The sequence below is a fragment of the Rhea pennata genome, chromosome 7 (genome assembly GCF_028389875.1).
Source record: "Rhea pennata isolate bPtePen1 chromosome 7, bPtePen1.pri, whole genome shotgun sequence".
NCBI lineage: Eukaryota > Metazoa > Chordata > Aves > Rheiformes > Rheidae > Rhea > Rhea pennata.
Genome location: NC_084669.1, coordinates 6,835,013 through 6,855,395, shown reverse-complemented (window position 1 = coordinate 6,855,395; position 20,383 = coordinate 6,835,013).

The following is a 20,383-nucleotide window of genomic DNA, read 5'->3' as shown; positions in this document are numbered from 1 at the left end:
GAGATGAAACTTCTTTCATTTCACAGAAGAAAATACTGCTCTGGTAGCAATCAGTGGTCAGCAGAACATAATAGCAGCTGACTTTTCAGGTCAATATGAAAGCAGTCTGGAGCCAGCCATTTTGGAAGCTATCCAGTTTGTCACTTCAGTGGCAATGAAGACAGTGTTACAACATGTTTTGTTTAATGTAAAAACCAGGATAGGAACATGGGAGAATTATTTTCCTCTCCACTTCCCTCCCCAACCCTCTTTCCAAATGCAGTTGTTCTATTTTTAAAAAGTTCATTTGTTCTTACTGTTTTTGCATCACCTTGGCAGCTCACCCATCTGTCTCCCACTGTGCTTAAAAAGATGTCACGATCCTGCAGCCCAAACACAGTCCTAGTATTTTCACTGAGCTAAAACACACCTGCAATGTGTTTTAGCAATGACAGCTTTCACTTAGGAGTGCAGCTTTTTTTCTGAAACAATGACAACTTCTCATGAGTTAGGCTTCAGATGTGATTATCAGAAACAAACAAACAAAAAAAACACAGTGCCATCCAGTGCCCATGGTACCAGGAATATTAATTGGTCCGAATATAGAAAAGAAAGCATGGAAAGGCTCCTTAAAAGAGATCAGCAGCCTAAAAGCCTCACTATGCAAGTTGTTTGATAGCAATATCACTTGAAAGTAGTCAGGAAAATGAGATTGCCTTTATGTCCTCCCTCCACCCTCAGTCCCACTGCAATCTCTTGAGCAGACATCAGCTCCAAGGAGATCCAACGGAGTCCTTCAAATCAGTGATGGAAACACTAGGTGAGGGAAAATTACTATAGTTCCATGTCAAATGGAAAATACAAAAACAGTTAGCAGGTAACTGCGTGAAAGAGTTAAAGAAAGCTTGTTTGAGGGTTACAAACCTAATTCTTTTGTCAGAGCCATTGACTGTAGAGCTCTTCCAGTGTTGCAGGCTCAGTGGAGTGGGATTAACGGAAGCTGCTCAAGGCAAAGCTCATGCCAGCAGAAACCAGCCGCTTCTGAGCAGCAAACCCTTCTTGCAGATGACTGAAAGTTGATGCGCTATTTTGCAGTTTCAGTTGAGGGGCTAAGACTGTCTCATGGCCCAAATCCACACATACTTGCCTTAAAGCAGTAAAAATCTAATGGAGAGAGTCAGAAATGTGACTGGCCTCTAACATGCCACCAGTCTGGAATGGAAATGGAAACGGAAATGGAAAGGAAGGGAAAGGGGAAAGGGAAGAAACTAGAAGAGGGGACATCAGAGTACATCCAGGCAAATTCCACAGGAGGTGGATAAACAGTCAGGCCAGTCTCCTTAGAGGGACATATCCCAAGGAGATGATTTTTTTCTTATTGCATTAATTAATATTTTGTCGCTTTAGTAGGACAAACGTAATTGTTCAAGCTGCTGTACTGAGACTAATTGCCCCGTCATTTACAATTAGATGTGTTAATACAGTCATTGAGATGTTACAAATGGCTTCTGAACTTCCTCTCAGGTCACCATGGTGTATAAAGCACTCCTTGCAGATTAGCAGAGGGAGGTAGAGGCTAGGGACCTGTGCAAGTCAAAGCAGTATGGGAAATACAAAGCCACAGCTGCCATAAGTAAGAACATGCCACAGGCTTCCCTCCTGCAAAAGCCTAACTGGCTGGCCAGCTGGGAGAGGATTCCCAAAAGGAAATGTGGGTGTACCCCAGCAAGATATCCTTTCCCTGCAAACAAGAGTGCTCTGATTCAGAGAGGACTGGCCACTTTTACAGAGGTGGCCTGCAAGGCCCACCAGCCTTTTAAGAGCTTTGTTCCAAGGTGCTGCAGCTCCACCAGCCCTCCCTTCCAGCAAGCCTAGCAAGGAGTTTGACACCACATGCTTAGAGTTCATTTATAAACTTTACAAAGGGAAAACATCATCTTTCAATTGATTTCTTATTTCCACAGAGTATCCAACATGTGAGACAGTGCACCATGAAGTTTTCATCCATATTTCACTGCTGGTAAGTGTAATTGCACCCGTACTGCATACAGTACAAAATTTCTCTGAGTTAAGTGAGCCATTAAAACTCAGCAAATGTCAGGTTAGGAAGTGCAGTGTACCATATTAGCTAGAAGAAGCTGTATTTGCATGGAAGTATCCAGACTCCAACTCTTCCTTTTTAAGGTGTTTTGGATTCACTGTTTTTCAAGAAGTCAGTTTTTAAAGAGGTAGAAGAAAACTCTCTAAAATTAAACCAGCTGCTCTGAAAAGGCCTGGTTTTCCCCGGTCAGGTTTCAGCAGCTAGGAGAGAGAATGGTTTGTTGGATGTTGGCTTTCAGCCACAAGGAAGTTCATATCTAATATAATCAAGCCACATTAGAAAGATCTGAGCAGATAAGAAATCAAATGCAACTTAGACCACAAAGCCTCCACTGAAAATGTGTTTTGACTTCAAAAGAGGGAGAGGAAAAAGATGAGAGAATTATAGATTCAGAGCTCAATTCTCTTCTCAGTTGCTCCAGATTTACACCCATTATACTGCAGGAGAGTTATTCCAAATTCCCATCTGCTGTGAGAAAGACAAGTGCTTAGTTTATATCAGCTACAACAACATTTCCGATTTCTTATCTCTTTCCTAATTGCCATTCAGAAGACAGTGTGATTTGTGTCACGTCCAGCCTTTCCCCATTTATTCTGAAGGTTAAAAATGTCACAGCGGCTGCAGAGTACCCAGCACTAAAAAAAAATAAAAAATGTTAGTAGATACACCAGTCTGTTATTCTAACTACAATGAGAAAATAATGCTCTCTTTGTACTCGTTTCCTCTTGACAGACAGCTTAAATTAGGTTGCTGAATAGCTTGGTACGTAGTACAACGGTAAACCTGTCACAAAAGCATGTTAATCACAGCACAACTGATACTTGACATCCCGCAGTGAAAGGCACTTTTACAGTGTTTTATTAAAATTGAAAGGAGGACTAAAAGGCCTATTTCTTGATTAATGTCTTTCTCTAACTGGGAGATGTAATGCTATCTATAACCTCAAATTACTGGAAACAAAATTAAATTTCTACCAGCAGATCAGTCCAAGCACATATGACACTGAACACAGAAGTATTAGTTTCTTTACCTACTTTTTCCAACCTAGAGACACTCTGAGTTCCTAAAACTGCAGCAGGAGCAGTGGCACTCCTAGGAGACACTGTGGATTAGCGACTGGGCTCTAAGGAGATTGTACAAAAATTTTGCAAATACTGCTTTTAATGTCTAAAATCTTTTCAAAATGACATGGGAAAATCCATGGTGGCAAAGTAAATTTGATTGGTAGAGAAAGCAAAAACTACAGCCTTGCACGCCACACCGGTCAACTGTGACAGTGAAATATTACAGTCAACACAGCATACCAGGGTGTTATTCAAGTATCTTCAGGTTTGGGGAGGAGAAAAGCCAGCCAGTATGAAAGGAATATAGTGCCAGGATTTCTGACAACATATTTGTTCACCCTCCCTGCCACTAGGTGAAAGGGAACTCAGTTCTCATATTTGACTGATAATGTTTAGTGCTGGACTCTTCCTCCCCACCAGTGTGTTTTTAATTCAGAAAATGAAACAATTGGACCAGGAATTCAGCATCAAATTGCACATTCCCAGGTGGTGGAGAGTCAGTGCAGCTTATGCTGAGCTCTGACTCATCAACACCTAAAAGCCAGTGCCTTGTACCTGCAGCACTTGCAAGCAGTTTATGGCCAGAGGAAGAAACAAAAGACATCAAAGCTGGCACTGCTTTCAGCCTAACACCAGAGAGGACAAAGATTGTATCATGCCAGCCAGCTACTCTGCTGCAGACACAGCCCCAGCCACCTGCCAAGATCTCCATTTTCTAAGTCTAACTGGGAAAATCCTGTAAAGCTAAAACCTGAGAAACACAGAATAGCTGCATGTCTTCTTCAAATAAAACAAAACCAGGCCTAAATATTTAATCCCAGTAACATACGGTTGCATCTCCAATGAAAAGAAAGTTACTGTCACTTCCAAGAGCAGCCCAGGGTTTTTGCAGGAGCCCAGGCAGCTGTAGCTTAGCTTCTCAAAGACAGATCAGACCAGACTTGCAATTCTGCTATTTCAACTGCTTCTCCCTGCAAACACTCTGTGCCTGCCTCAGAAATCCATAGTGTAGGTAGGAGCCTAAATTTCAAGGGCAGCAAAATCCACAAGACTAAGTGAACCTTGGACTCCAAGAGATGTTCTTCATATTTCTGTGCTCCCCACACATATTTCTGTATTCCCCACTCCAACATGATGATTACTACCTAGTGTTAGGAACAATTTATTCCAGTAGATAAGAGTTAGGACTTTTCTGAATGCAACCCACATGGGCTGAGATGTTAACAACCTGCTTCAGGCTACATCATGTTTCAAAACTAGCTCATTTGACTTTTCTTTAGTTGATTCAAATACAATTCCACTCCCACCTCACCTCCCTTTTTGTAATGTAGTGCTTTGTCTCTAGTGTGAAACCCTGTTATTTCAGTCTCCTTGGAAGAATTGCCACAGTATCTCATCATACCATTGCTGCCTACCCTGTAGTACTGCAAGTAGTACCAAACCTAGAGCACTCCCACGTTGGAGCTGTGCTCAGTCATGAACATAGGGGAACTTTTAAGAAAGAGGAGGTATTTAACACTATCCTCAGGAAGATGGAAGAGTATTAAGTAAATGCTTTTAAAACAATGATGAAACTATGTGCATGTATCTGACTTGGATCTTGAACAATCAATCTTGCTCCAGATTTGTGCAAAGAGAGGAAGCCTGCAACTCACTTCTATGCTCACTTCTTTTTTCTTTTCTTCCCATTTGCTTCTTAGCATCAGCTAAAGACCTTTGTTCTCACAATTGTTTCCAAACTCAAGTTGAAGCAATCTATGGAAAAGACAAGGTTCAAAAAATGGATGGGGCCATATTATCCCAAAGAACTTTAAGGACAGTAAATATCAGGACTCACCTCTCTTTCCCACATGCATCTCTTGGCAAACCTGCCAGCAGATTAGCTCAATACATAAATGCAAGTACATTTGACATAGGATATTTGACATACATCCTTTTGTAGTATCTATAATGATTTAGTAAGCTACATGCTGTTCTCAGAGTAAATTCATGAGAGCAAGGAGTTGTTTTTTTCAGTCTCTGTGGTTTTGTTAAGCTTTGGACTGAGGGCATTAGGTTGTAGAGCAGAAATGCATTGCAACTTGCCTAGAATTTTCCATTATATCATGTATATCACATAATCTTAGTACTCTTAAACCTGATATTTTTTACACTGTATTCACTCCCTGAAGAAAGAGCTGCATCTATTGTAGCCATTTATAACATCCCAATAGATCTTAGAGAGTCTTACTAAAGGGCAGGCTTAAACATTGCTACTGTAATTAAAAATCCAATTAGTTATTTTTTTAAAAAAAGATATATCAGGCAGTCAAAAGCTCCATGGTGAAGTCCTTTACTAAACCTCTTTTTTGTTGAACTCACTTTAAAAACTCAACTTCGTCTTATGAAATAACAGCTCCCTCATTTTCAATCTAACTCATACGGATATATTTACACCACATACACTGGCTTATTTATCCGTTAAGTAAGCCATATGGCACCAAGACTGGCAATTTAAGTGGGAACACACAACAAATAAATGGTGCAGAAAGCTAAATCTTAGAAAGGCACAAGGGCCAGTTCAGGGAGATGAACCTGAACAGAGACAAAAGAACAGTTTCCTGAAGGGTGAGAGGAATCTTGAATTGAAGTCATTAGGGAAGCCATCAAATAATCAGACTGGTGTGCTGCTCTATTACAAGCATGTTATTGCGCAGAGCACAGTCCTCCAAATCACTGGTCCATACCATACTCATCAGTTCGCTATGGAGATAAGGTCCATATTTGACTTTTTTGATCATCACTTCCCTCCAGCTCTGCATTGCAGTGGCCACTTGCAGCACTGAGAAAGGAGAGTTCTCCAACAGGGAGGTGAACCAGTGCTCCCCTATTCTGGTTGTGCTGATGACAGACAGCTAAAGCAGGATTAGGTCAGTAGAGCTATTTGCAAAGATCTGACAAAATCCAGCACAAATTAGTATCTTAAGAACAGTCATCTGGACTCCAAAAGGCTGTTTTAAGGAGGAGGAAGACAAAATCCAACCAGCAACTCACTCCTTTGGGCTCCTCATGTTACTGGTGCTGGCAAGAGGGGAGGGAAGAAGGTAAAACAAAGTTTCCCCAGCTCTGCCCTTATCTATGTTATGCTCATTTGCAATTTTCAGATCTAATTTCTGAGTACGCCCATGATTATAATTGACATGCCATTGGGGAGGCAGTGGATGTCTTAACCAAGGGCAGGGTATCTTACCCATTTTCTCTGAAAAGGAAACATTCATGAGGTCAATAAGGAGGGGTGTGCTGGCAGGGGAAAGAAGGGACAGGTTTAAAAATCTGCATTTCAGCTAGGCTGGAAACAGTTACTTGTGCCACCCCATCTTGATGATGCCATGCTAGGATGCTCAAGGCAAGATCTTCACTCAGTTCAGCTGACCACTTAACACTACAGTCTGCAGCCTGAACAGTGCTCAGTGTGCATACAACAAAGCTAAATACAAGAGCGTAGGGCAAGCAGAGCAGGGCCCACATGGCAGGGCAGCATGTGAATTAATACCAAAGGACCTGTCCTTCCCATATGGATCTAAAATGGGAACTGCCTGGCAGGGGCATGCAGGCACCGAGCTGAAGCAAAGCTGAGCTGAGCCTGCAAGGAGCTGTGAGGAACAAGAGACTTCCTCTGCCCTGTTTTGTCAGATACACTTCACCAATAGGTCATCTAAGTGCCCCAGACGAATCCAACTCCCTTTTTAAGTCTACCTAAAGAAAAACACAACTACAAAATCTTTCCTGTTTACAATATTATTTATCATTGTTACCTTCTCTGGTCATCAGACTCGGTTTGGATTAGCATACAGAAAGGCAGAGGTCATCTCTTGAAAGCAGAGACCCTCAGTAGCAGAAGACATCAGAACCAAGAGACCCAGTCAGAGCACTTGATGATGCCAAGGTGTTGGATCTGCATCAGCAACTCTGGCTTCAGAGTCTAATCTGAGTTACTTTTACACAACCCTAGTTATCTGAAAAAAACAGATATCCCCATTCCTTCCAACTGGTAGTCACTTTGGACTGTCTGTTGCAATTCCTGGCATGTTACTGATACCAAAGGCACTATAATAAAAGCATGGAAGGCTTGGTACTCCTTACCCTCTAATCAATGTTAGATTTTAATAAGAAGGTGATCAAGTCCTTACGTGGCCCAGTAATATCAATACAGACTACCTGTGGGTAGACAAAGATAAGGAGCATTGCTGGCTTCTAACTTCTGTCATAGTGCAGCACTTACAGCCTACTGCAATCAGCATCATACAGTATTTTTCTTACACCAGCTCCTGCATGGCAGGGAATAATGCCTGAAATTTGTCACCAATAACTGGAAAAAAGAAGCATTTCTCCTTCTTGTTAAAATTAGAACCCCTTCAAATATTTGTCCTACTGGGGAGTTCTAATTGTCATGGATATTCTGTTACTGAAGTTGTAAGCAATGTTGAGCCATGAAGATTTTGGGCATGAAAATCTCTTCCATTATCTTCAGAAAATAATTGTGTTTAAAACTGCTTAGGTTTAACATACAGATTATGTAAAAGGCAGTGCTGGAGAAAGAGAATTTTAAAAGGCCTGAAATATAAACATTTCCACAACTACCTGATTTGAAAACCAAGAAAGGGGAGGATAGTTTAATTTATGAGTATAAGATTGATTTCTTTTTTGATTTCTACAGCAGAGCATTTTTATCATGTAAAAGGATAGTCAACTAGTTAAATAAAACAAGTGGGAGAGAGAAGAGAAATAATTCTGAACTCCCTCTAAAAGGAAGGCTTTCTTCCAACTCAGGGGTCATAAATAAAATCAAGTATTTGCCCTCAGGGAAGAACTTAATACAACTCCAATTTAGCTAAAAGGATCTTTCACAGAGGCCTATCCTTACCCTCACAGGCTGTTGTTGTGCTTTCTCCTCACTCTTCTCCATTTGGGAGTCAGAGTCACTCTCTGCATTTAATGATTGTACCTATTAAAATCCATCCTGAAGAAGTCAACAGAGCCAATAAAATTTGGACAAGCCTGATTTCTAACAATTACAATTCCCAGAAACAGGTTTTCAGCTTTCAGGATTATCAAATATCATACACACCTTCCACCATCAGTGTCTGAGTTTCTTACAGTGCCACACACTGCTGGTTTCTTGCAAGGCAGTGGGAAAGCTGCAGAGCTTTTTTCCTGCTGCAGGATTATTTCCTCATATGCTCCCTGTGAAGCTACTCCAGGTTGGAGGGTTTCTTTCAGAAGGGACTCCCCAACAAGCCAGTTTTCAGCATTGCAATCCAAGTGTGTTTTCTGCCATCTCTCTGAAAACTGTGCAAAAGCCAAATAACATAATTGCATTTGAAAAACAATATAGGTACTGACCTTCCTTTCGCTCTCCTCTTTTCACCAAATGGAAATGGGCGACAAAGCAGTGGTGAAATACTGCTCCGTTACAAGAAGCAGAAACAAACACCAAACCAAAAACAAACCAGAACCAAGAGCAAACTTACTGGAGAAGGACCGCTCAGAGAGTTGCACAACACCAAGATGGCCAAGACTTCATTTCATAAGTCCCAGAGGTCATATAAGGAGCCACCTTCTTTATGCATATATCTACATCCTATTAAGGACCTATTTGCCCTAGTGAAACACACAGCAGTCTTCACCGAGTTATCATCCTGTCACTGATCAGGTGGAAGTAGTACCATTCACTTATTTCAGGAGTTTGCCTTACACCCACACCAACTACAACAATACAGTAGCACAAGTTCTCATGCCTTAGACTTAGCTCCCACCTACAGTACATCAATATGGCTAGACAGCTACTCAAGTAATGCCTTGCAGCAGCACTGCTGCTCGGGAGGCAGCGATTAAAAAACATATTCCTGGCATATTCTCAAAAAAAGGCATGTCTCTCTCATCATACCCCTTGCCTGATGTCATTGTTTAGTTTAAACATCCATTTCTGGTAGTTCAGATTTGCAAATAGTGTTAGAATGCAGTCAGATCTCTGAATCAGCCACAAATCAAAATACAACAGACCAAATCACTTTTTAAATCCACCTCTATAAATCCAGAATCACTACTCAGCTGAGTCAGTAGCGCTGCCCCAAGTTTGCTACAGAATAAGGTGAAATAGTGTGGCCCAGATTAAGGAAAAGGAAAATAGGAACTTGCTCCTATTCAGACTGGTTTATATTTGTTAAAAGCCCGATATTCAGCATTACTTGCATTTCCCCTTAAAGACTTTTCCAGCCAGCCTGTCCTAGCCTTGAAACAGTTGAAATAACCAAGAAGTGTGTGCAGTGGCAAGGGGGTGCTGAGGGAATACTGTGATCTCTTTTTCAACTTGCCTTCTTCTGCATTTCAGTTTTGTCTGTATTTACAGAGAGGCAAAATTTTATGTTTCAAAAAGACCCTTCCAAAAGTGTTACATCAATTAACCTCAGAGCAAGGTAAACCAAATCCTGACTGTGTAAGCCAATAGCTGTTCACAGCCTCAAAAGGCACTGCAAATTTTTCGTAAAGAAAATCACACACAAGCATGCTCACATCCTTAAGTGGTATGGAGGACACTGAGGAATCTTTTTTAAACAAAAGCTGTTAGCACAGCAGACGTACCATTACTACTGTCTGGGTATTTAGATTACTTCACTTTTCTGTAATCAACTTCATTTAGCAGAAGTGGACATGCTTTGACTGGTTATACTTTGGTTCATAGCCAGCCTCTCCGATCTCAGAATTTTTAAGTCCCTGAAACACAAATCCTGCAAGAGGTGTCTTCAGCGAACCTGAAACCTCTGCCTGGCCCAGCACAGGAGAGACGTGTACAGATACAGCAGTGTTCTAGTGCATTTACAGCACTTCTAGTTTTGGAGCTGTCCTGGGCACCCCTGAATAGTTGTTTTATTGTACCCTGAGACTCTATAATACAGTCCCCAGAGACATACACATGCTCCAGAGCTTGCAGAAAGTGGCAGCTTCCATTTCTTCTAAATAGTCAATATCCAAAATAACCTAAAACCCTCATGAGAAGCAGAAATTAAAACCCATTAAAAACTGCTTCAGTGTGATGAAGAATTTATAGCCTGTGTTCAAAATGCTAAGATTTAGGGACAGAGCTTTCCCAGAAGAAATGTGTTCCCAAAGGCCCTGGCTATGAATGCACCTATAAAAACAATTGCATGAAAATAATAATATTCCAAAATTTCAATTCAACAATAAGCCAGTTTCCTATAGTAACATTGGAAAATGCTGAGTTTGCCAAAGCTGATTCATTTATATATGTATGGGGAAAAAAAAGGTGGGTTTAGCATATCTTGCTCCTGTCTCCAGTTTCTCTCTGTTTCTTTGAATTTCAAAATTCAAAGCTATCATTGGAATAGAGTGAAAAAAACAGAATTTTTGTCATATGAAAAATTCTGACGTCTTGGCATGTTTTTACACTGAATTAGAACAAAATCTAAAATTTCTCAGAAAGTGACAATCCAAAAAAATCCATTTTTAAACCCATCAGATGTATATGGATACATTTGAACATTTTGTTTTGCAAACGTCAAAACAATATAACAAATAACATTGAAACAATGATTTTACCTTATTAAAGCAAAATAAAAATGTTCCTCCTTTGAAAATATCTCTGCAATTGACACCTCTCAATAAAATATTCTGATTTTGATGAAACCGCATTTTCTGACAAAAAAAAAATCCATTAGAAATTGTGATCAGCTTTCTTGCGGTATAAACATTTGTTTTACTCATGCCTAGAAGCAAATGTCACTCTGTAATATTTTCATTAGTTAGATGCCTCCCCATAAATATAGGTATATTACACTAAGTCTAGGTTGGTCTCTCCCCATTCCCCCTTCCTCATGTAGAACACACACATTTATCATCCGATTAAAAACATTTTTTATCTTAATATACAAATATATTTTTCCTAATAAACCCAGGCATTTATAAATAACTTATACTACTATAGCTGAGTGCTAAACATCATGATTTAGGATGAAAGAAGAAACCTTTCTGATCATTGTCCTTTAATATTTCAAAGCCCATTTTTCATGTTTATTTGCTGTCACTGGTGATAAGTGATTGCCTGGCTGTATTGCATTTCCTCTGCAATGGTGAGTTGTTTGCAAAAGGAATGGAGGACAAGCTGTCACATCAAAGAGAAAAGACTAAAACCCACTAGGAGGTGAAGCAGGGGTTTATTGTCTTTTGCCCTGGGTTTTGACAGTTAATTAGCTCTTATCCAATTTATGCTTGTGTGACAGCTATACTAGGGTCAACAGAAACAACTCTAAAGTGAGGCAATGCAAAGGATACAAGACAGGAAAACCTGCTACGGAGCTCCAGAAAAGCAAAGGGCTCCATCTTTCACGCCAAGCCGCAACCGATGGACTAGTTCTCTAATGAAGCCCTTGACTTACTTATTTTTCCCCTCACTGCATGGAAGAGAATTCCAGGCTTCTTTTGACAGCTTTGGACACTGAGGAATTGCCAAAGTGTCCGCTAAATTAAGCAATCAATATAACAGCATCTGTGGAAAAATACTTCAACTTGTGTCATGTCCCCTGTCTTGGGAAGAGGAAGAAGAGGAAGATGTCAACAACCAGGTAGGTATGTAGGGCTTTATCCAGACATTGCAGTGCTCCATGGAGCCAGACATCACTTTCTGGTCTTCAGGACCATTAAGCCTCCTCAGCCACTTCTTATGGCATCCAGAGATATGCCAAGACTCTGCAGGGCAAGTGTGATTTTCCCTGCTTGGTACCTGCTGTTCTTTCTGCTGCTTTAGCAGAAAGGCTTAACAAGGCTTTGCTACCTGCACTTCTTTTCCCTCACTGCCAGCGTGAAACTCACATTGTCAAATAAATTCAGAGCTCCAAGGAGCAAGCAGTAGCTGAGTTGTTCTCCTGGAGTCAGGAAAGTGGCATTTTCACACCATGTGAAAAAGCAACTGTTGTTCATTTCCTACGTCCTAGCTATAGTGAATGCTTAACCCCTGAGAAAGTGCTGGTCTACTTGATCCCCAGTGAAATGCAGCAAGGCCTCACCTTCTTAAAGAGAGATTGGATCAATTTAGTGGTCATGTTAATGTATCAGGGGAATGAAAGAGACAGCATCATTGGGAGAAAGAATTCACCCACTGGATGGAAACAACTTCTAACCATAACTGAACCAAGCAAGGCTCAGATTAGAAAGCCCTCTCTGAAGACTGCTGAGGCTCTATGGTAATGCCTAAAACATACGTGGTGCCCCATTTCCAAGCATAATGTTATACCTTTCCAAAAGCATCCTGCTGTCTCAAAAAATAATCTTTATTTTCTAGACTTATGTTTTTCAGATCATATACAAGCAGAACTAAGCAGTTTCTAGGCACACAGGAAATAGATTTCCTACAGAGACACTCCTAAAGAGATGATAGTCTCATTTAGCCACATTAAATATGGAAAGCACTGCAGTAAAACTAACATTAGCACAATATTCAGAGTCCTATTTAAATACAGCTCTTTCCTTGTGATAGTACCTGAAGGGATCCAATGGTTGAAGCATGCCCTTCCTGCCTGTGCTCCTATGAGAACATCCTATCAACAATGCCACACTCCTTTATATTTTATTTGTAAAATACACAGAAAAGCCGCCAGCAAACTCTGGGCCTGAAGCACAGAATTATATAGCTTTTTCTATCAAAGTCTCTTCTGGGGAAATTTTGTCTAAGTGAACCAGCCTATAATAGGAGTCACGACATGCAAACACCTACTGAGCTACCAAAGACAGTGGTCATCCTTTTGCTCTGCTTCTGGAGGCAGACTGATTGAGTAGCTAGTGAGATGCAGCAAGCCTGATGGATCATCTGCAGGAGCTGAATTCAAGTCTTCTGCGTGCAAAAGGCTGAGAGATTCCAGGTGAACTGAACAGCCAGATCCTAAACATTCGCCCCATTAAAAAGCGCCATGCCATCAATAGCAGGGGAGTGAACACCTTATCTAATCCCCTGAGAAGTACCAACAGATCTGCATGCTTCTGCACGAGACCTAACTCTGTGACTTCCCCTCTGAGAGCTTAAGAGTCAGAGAAGGACCTCTGTTTTATTAGAGATCTCAGCCCAGGTTCACTGATTGTAACTTCAGATGCTTCACCAAGGTGCCTGAGTTCGAAGCTTGGTCATCTTTTTCTCTCCCTGTCGACTACAGAGAACCAGATGTCCGTCTGCAAGCACTAAAGCACTGTCACCCTCTCAAAGCAAAAATGCCTTTCCTCTAAGAAGCCAAAGCCCCTAAGAAAGCCATATCAGCTGTGCACCTAAAGTTAAATGGGATGATTCTAATTCCTACTGTCTATTCCTGACTTTATCTGGCATAATCTGTTGTTTTTTTAATAAAAAAACACAGTGCTAACTTAAGGCAGAATGGGAGATAACATACATTTTACGAAAGTGGACTCATGAGACACATGCAGCAAATTAAACTGCAGACCAAACTTAGCCAGCAAGCTTATGGCTTTGTGTTCCAATCAGCTGTGAGCCATTGTGTGGGTAAAAAGCTGCCTTCCTCCCCAGAAATGTCATGGAAAGTAAGCAATTCTTCACATCACAGTGTGAGAGGCTCCACACAGCAGGGGTCAGAATTGTTACTCACAGGGAGTCTGAAGATTTGGCAACATCACAGCTTAATCTGTCAATCACATTTCATACAGGCCATTGAGCGATCAACAGAAGAGAATCATTTTCAGTCAGTCCTGAACCAGCGAGGTTCAGATTAGAAATAGGATAAAAATCCTTTTGATTCAAGGTCACCTATCACTTTCCTCTTCCGTTCCTGGTAAGCCCTGTTCCCATCTCCTTTCCTCTATTACTATCCTGAACCTTGTGCACTCCAGAATGGAAGCGGGGCAGGTCTTTTCCCTGAGATGACATGATCTGTGACTGCTGCCTTGGAACTTGGATTCACAGTTTGGGAAGACTGCCAACCGGACAAGAGAAGCAAGCACCTCTGACAGATTAGCAGCAAGCCTGAACAAGCCTTTCCTCTACACAGATTTGGAAGTCTCAGAGTTTGAGCAGGTATGCTAAAAACTTCCTGGGTGTGCTAAAAATTTCCCAGCAACTTTAACAGATTTTCACTGGCAAATATTCAGTGATTCAGTTCAAGTCTCTCTCATCTTCGGAAGTATGCACACCAGGTATCTTGGTGTATTACCTGAGCGGGTCCCTCAAAGTGCACATCTCACCACACTGTTCTCACTCCAGGACTGCATTCACTTTGCAGAGCAGGCATAAGATGAGGTACTGAAAAGTCATCTCAAAGGGAAGACAAGTCAGAAACCCTGAATCCTGGTCTTCTGCTTTGATCAAGAGACATAGTTTCTTCTGTATACACTTCTCTTAGCATAACAAGAATAAATTCCTTAATACCAACTCCAGGATATAATGCATAAACATGAATAGACATCTACCAAAGAGAGGCAAGAAACATTTTTATATATACATGTATGTGTATGTGCAGTTTGACAATAGCTTTCCACATCTTTAATATCCAAGCATACTAACTACTGCCTGCTTTGGAGCAGTAAGCCACTGATCATGTTTGCTCTTCCTGTCCTGAGGAGTCAGAGCAGGCCCAACCACCACAACCAAGGCATGTCCCAGGCTCCTTGGGAGACAATCTCAATCTTGTAATGAAGGTGAAGAACTGTATCTTGTCTGAACTGCTTCAGGACCAGTTAAGGTAGGGCTGCTACCCGTAGCAGGTTGTTTCCTTATCCTTGTAGTCATTTAACCCAATCCATCTCTGTACCTGCGAGGACAACCCACGATAACTCCCATCTCTGACGGAGGGCTATCTGTGTGTTACTCAGATTTACAGAGACTGCATGGGGAAACAGAGGCTGCAACCTGATCACAATGGTTTACTACCCCTTCCATTAGAAAGCCTTTCCAAACATTTGTGGGTGAATGCCACTGGTCAAAGAACTTGAATGTGCAGGACAGCCAAGACCTCCAGCACAGAAAGATACACTGTGCCTATTTCAAATGTCCATTTACTTTTGGGAAGAATGTACTGAGGCTTCTGCAAATGGATTAAGGGAGGTAAAACTTGTAAAGAAAGATCAGTAGTAGGACAAATATCTTTCCATTTCAAAAACAAATAGAGAAGAACATTTTTGACATGTACATGCATATCTTTTGTCGAGGGAGCTGAAAATCAGACCCATGAGAGAGTGTGGAGGGGTTTTTGAGCTATTCTCAACCCAGTGTTTTACAGACCTTGCTTTTCATTTCTGACTGCATTGTAAAACCATTATGGATAGGAAGAGTATTCCTAAAATATAATTAAGAGCTGGAGTCATGAGGGCATAGCCTCGCAGCTATGAAACAATGACCTCAGCACATGGAATAAAATGGAAGACAGACTAATCCTTATTAAAGAGAGAAGCTGGCAAATAATGCTTTTTAAATCATTTAAAATTGCAACATAGTATGCCAAGGGAGCATCAGGCTGGAGGAGAGCTGGAGTAGCTGTGCCAGGAGATTCAACTGCTCCCTAGAGCTCGAGATGCACCCAGCTAGCAGAGGTACTGCGGAGTTGTACCAACACTGTGCATCTCCTGCCTCATACACTCACAATTTTTTCATCTTGCCTGCTCAGGCACTGGAAGGGCTTCATGTTGTGGCCTTCCTTGTTAATACAAAAAGCAGCCTCGTTCACACATACCTGACGCAGCTTTAGGCTCCAGGATGCACAGTCAGGTGCCTGAAGCAGCCTTCTAGGGCTGTGTTAAGGAAGAGCAACCACCTCTTGCAGCTGGCTGTGAGACCTGTGTGGCTGGGCTACCTCTCCCTGGCGAGGGTAGCAGCACTGGAGGATTGCATGCCCTCCAGGAAAACCTGTTGTCCCAAGCCTCTGTTCATACATGTCTTTTGCACCTTTCCAGCACTACAGAGAAGCTCTACAAAGAGAGAGCTTGATCTCTCAAGCATCCCCTGTGCAGGAGATGTGACACTTCTGTCACTGCACTTCCCTTCTAAAGGGCATCAGTTTTCTGGCAGGCTCTTCTCCCTCCTCAGTTTCAAAATCCTTGGCCTTTGAGCATATGCTATGCTTTTGCCTTTGAGTAGTCACTGGGAGAAGGGTGATGCAACCTGTGGGAGGAAGAGCTCTGTCAGAGGAGAAGAGGTTGAGCAGGGAAAAGAGTCACTGTTGGCACTCAGAGATTATGAGATGCAGCTGGGAGAAGAAGTGCTGTTGCACAATCAGTCAAAGCAGCAGTGGTTTTTTAGAAGTATTCAGATGCCTGCCTGGGCATCCTACAGAGTCTTCAAATAAATAATATTTCATTGTGAAATATTGCTATAAGAAATTAATGCACTGACATTATGAAAATATTAGAGTGGCATAAGTCAATCCCACTCATCCTGTTAAGAACAACAAAAAACCCAAAGTCCACACATTTGATTAAAAAAAGTCCTTACTACCATTAGCAATCATAAAAGCCACTTTCCTGGTAAGGCTGAAGCTACTTGCAGAGAATTCGCTTTTGTTGTCTTTTTCACAAGAAGCTCAAGGGAAAAATGCCATCCATCCCTCTTTCCTCCGTATGCTCCATTCTGTTCCATATAATGTTGCAGTATAATAAAATGAGAAATTTAAAACATTAGCACCATCCTCTGCCCTCTCCTCCCCCACTGCTTTCTCCCCACAGTCACTATACAGAATACCCTGGCCCAAGCTGAAGACCAAACTATTTAACTGATGAGCTCTGGAGTCACTTATGAGCTTTCTGTTGTCTGCTCAGACCACGGATGCCAGTTTTGCCATGTGTCTATTGTCCAATTAGGATAATAATTCCAATTCCAAATAGGAATTATTTCCTACTGAAAAATAACTCTACTGACAGACTGAATTATCCTCATGGATTTTTTTTTCTAATTCAAAATTGGGGGGGGGGGAAGAAAGAAAGAAAGAAAGTAAAAGACAACCAGAAATTAAAACTGATCAAAACTTTTGAATTTGAGGCAGTAAGCTGAAAGATTATGTCCTAGTTCTTCCAAAACAGAATTTGTAAAGACATCTGTCTCACAACCCCTTTTTTCTGAACTGAAAAAAATTTCCAGTAAATGCTAGTTCAAATAAAATGTCAACTGAAGATTATAAGTCTTAGAAAAAAAATCAACATCAGTTTATATGTTCAGGACCTGCCATTTCCAGTGAGCTGCTTAACAAAAAACACCATGAAACAGAATCCAAACATTCTTATTATATTTTTGAGTGATCAAGTTAAAACCTTAAGAAATGGGGGAACAAGTCAGTAGGCACTGGAATTTTTATTACTGTTTTTACTATTACGCTTTGTGGCACCCAAAGCGGAGGTAGTGGCAGGTGCCGTGTAAACTCAGGAAAGCTGCCCCTCACTAGGCAGCAGGAGCAGGAAGAGACAAAGACAGAGGGAGAGCAGGTCGCGGTGAAATGGTGAACGTGACAACTAACACATCACCCTCGACAGATCAACCCTGGCTCCTCACAGAACAGCCATTACAATCGCTCTATTTTTTAGGTATCACCTTTTGGAAAGGCTCGAATGCTCTGAGGGTAATTAAATTTCATTATTAGGCTAGCGTAGCTGCAGCAGCAGACTTTCATAGGCAGCGCTGTGGACACTGCTACACCTTCTCCGCACGGTGAGGCTCTGCCTGGTCAATCCCTATCCTACGCAGTGCCAGAGCCCTGTGCTACCTGCCAAATAAGCCTGATGCCAAATTCTTCTCTTCCTCACTTACCAAAAAAAAAAGCAAAGACTGGCATATTCATAGGAAGGTTCCTTGCCAAAAGTACAAGCCCCATCTTTTGGGAGACTGTTCTCGCACACATATTAACACATGTGCACGTGCCTTCTCCTGTGTAAGGAGGCTCTTAGCATGGCTCCAGGACAGATCTCAGAGAGCAAAGCAAAACCACCACTTATCAACCAGTTAGTCTAAGTGCCTGTGGAGACGGAGAGTCTACTCTTACATCTACTCCTGGGTGCTACTGAAAATGACTATAATAAAAGTTACAGTACATTTTGAACAGGCTTCCCAGTTTCAAGAGCTGCTGACTGAATTTCTCAAAACGCTGAGCTAGTCATGCAATACAAGAGTCAAAATGTAACAGCCATCACAAGTTTCGTGCCATCCTTACAGAAAAGTTCTGGTTGTCGGCTTCCAGTTGTACTTTGCATTTTCTATGATTTCACTCATTTCCTCAAGAATTACAGGAAAGATCAGGGGTAAGAGGTACAAGCAACTTCAGTAAATTTGCCCTTTGAACAAGGAAAAACTGAATTTGTCTCTCTCTGGACATGTTGCTGGGTAGTGGACCAAGGGACATATTAAGTTTCTTCTCCAGAACAAATACCCATATTTGCAGCAACTTTTCACACTAGGACTGACTTAAGATCTTTCAGTGTATGCCCATTGTTTGAAATGGCATCAAGGAGAATAATGTCTTATGTCTGGGGACTACTAACACAAGAGCATCAGCTGAGATTTAGGCTGCCTGTCAAGCCTGAGGTTCAAGGCTCTTACCAGCCTCCACACTGGACTGTTTCCAGCAAGGGGATAAAGTTATAAAATATCTCAAACAGAGCCCAGTCAAAAAGGTCTGGAGAACTGTGCAAATGAGGAAGCTATGACATGTCTCCATCTTTCATGTAATCTATAAAAGAAAGCATGCTTTGAGATTTAAAAAACTACTGATAACTGCCAAAACTGCCTCAGACTTCATAAATGCCACATAAACAAAATCTATGGCCCTAGCAACAATCCACTTAACATACTTCAGTCCAGCACAAACTGAGGGCAAATGTGTATGGAAGCAGAGAAATATTGGCTTCATCATTTAATGAAACCAGCATATCCTGAGCAACCACCACTCTGTTCACATCTTTCCCTGCAATAGAAGCAATGACAGGTATTTCCAGCAAAGAGAGTGTGGAGATCAGGGTGCATGAAGCTTTCAAGCTAATGAAAAAGAGAGGTAACAGTCACCTATAAATATCCAGGGCATGGTAGAGAGGAGGAATTCAAGGATAAAAATGAGCAAAAATCTGAAATCGAAAAGGAAAAATCCAAACCAAGCAAGATGGAGTTCTTACCTATACAGTAAATTACAAAGAAATCATTTACCTGGAGAACAGGACCACAGATGCTTAAAATAAAACAAAATGATATTTCAAGGGAAATACAGTAGCAGAATTTCTTCTTTAACTAAAAGATACTTCAAGGTAGATATGGATATTCACTCCCTCTCCTGTGAAAAGCAAAGCGAATCAGACCTAATCAAAAACCCACCATGGCATACATGAACACTTCGGAGTCCAGTCAGGTAGTCCTACTCACATGATAGAGGATGTGCAAGATCTGCTCTTTGCTGTAGGCACGAGTTAGGACTGCAAGCATCAAGTGCTGATCCTGTGCACTCTCCACCCAAACGCACTCTATGATTCAGCAGCTCGTAGGAGTCAATTAGGGTCTTGTATGAAGTTATCTCAATGCAGAGGCAAAATAATTCAAATGACAAAGCTGTGGTCATGGTGTGTTGTGAGGAAGTGCGTATCAGAGAATATCCAGGTTTGAGAGCTTTACCTTGCAATCTTCCTGGGAAGAGTTCAAGAGCCTCATACAAATCTCCTGTTTATTTCTTTCACACTCAAAATAAACTCTGTCAGTTTATTTTAACTGACAGAACCAGTATCAGCTATTGGAAAGCACTAACAAGTATGTGTTACACAGGAGGAATCATGTTGTGGAGTAAAAACCAGTTTCCATGATTGCAGCCTGGATATTCGATCAAAAAGTTGACCCTACCTAGGAAGTCCTTTGAAAGAAGTCCTCTTAACTAACTGTTTGCTTGACCAACTACTTCTTATTAAAGGGTATTTTTTGCTGTATACGTTAAAAAAAACTCTAGTAACAGAGGGTTATGTGAGAACACTCCTTATTGCTTGATAGATATTTCTCCAATGAGAAGATTGCCATACATCATGCAACACATACATAGAGGTAATCCGTGTATTCCTCAGAAATCAATGGGACTTTTGTCACAGACAGTATCAGAGCCCAGATTTCACTCCAGGGTATTTAGAACATATTTCTGTTCAACATGTTTATACCAAAGAATTAGCCAGGATGCCAACATCCCACGGTTTCAAAAGAGTGACTAGGCTTTTGCCAAGGCTCAAAATACATTTGCCAAGG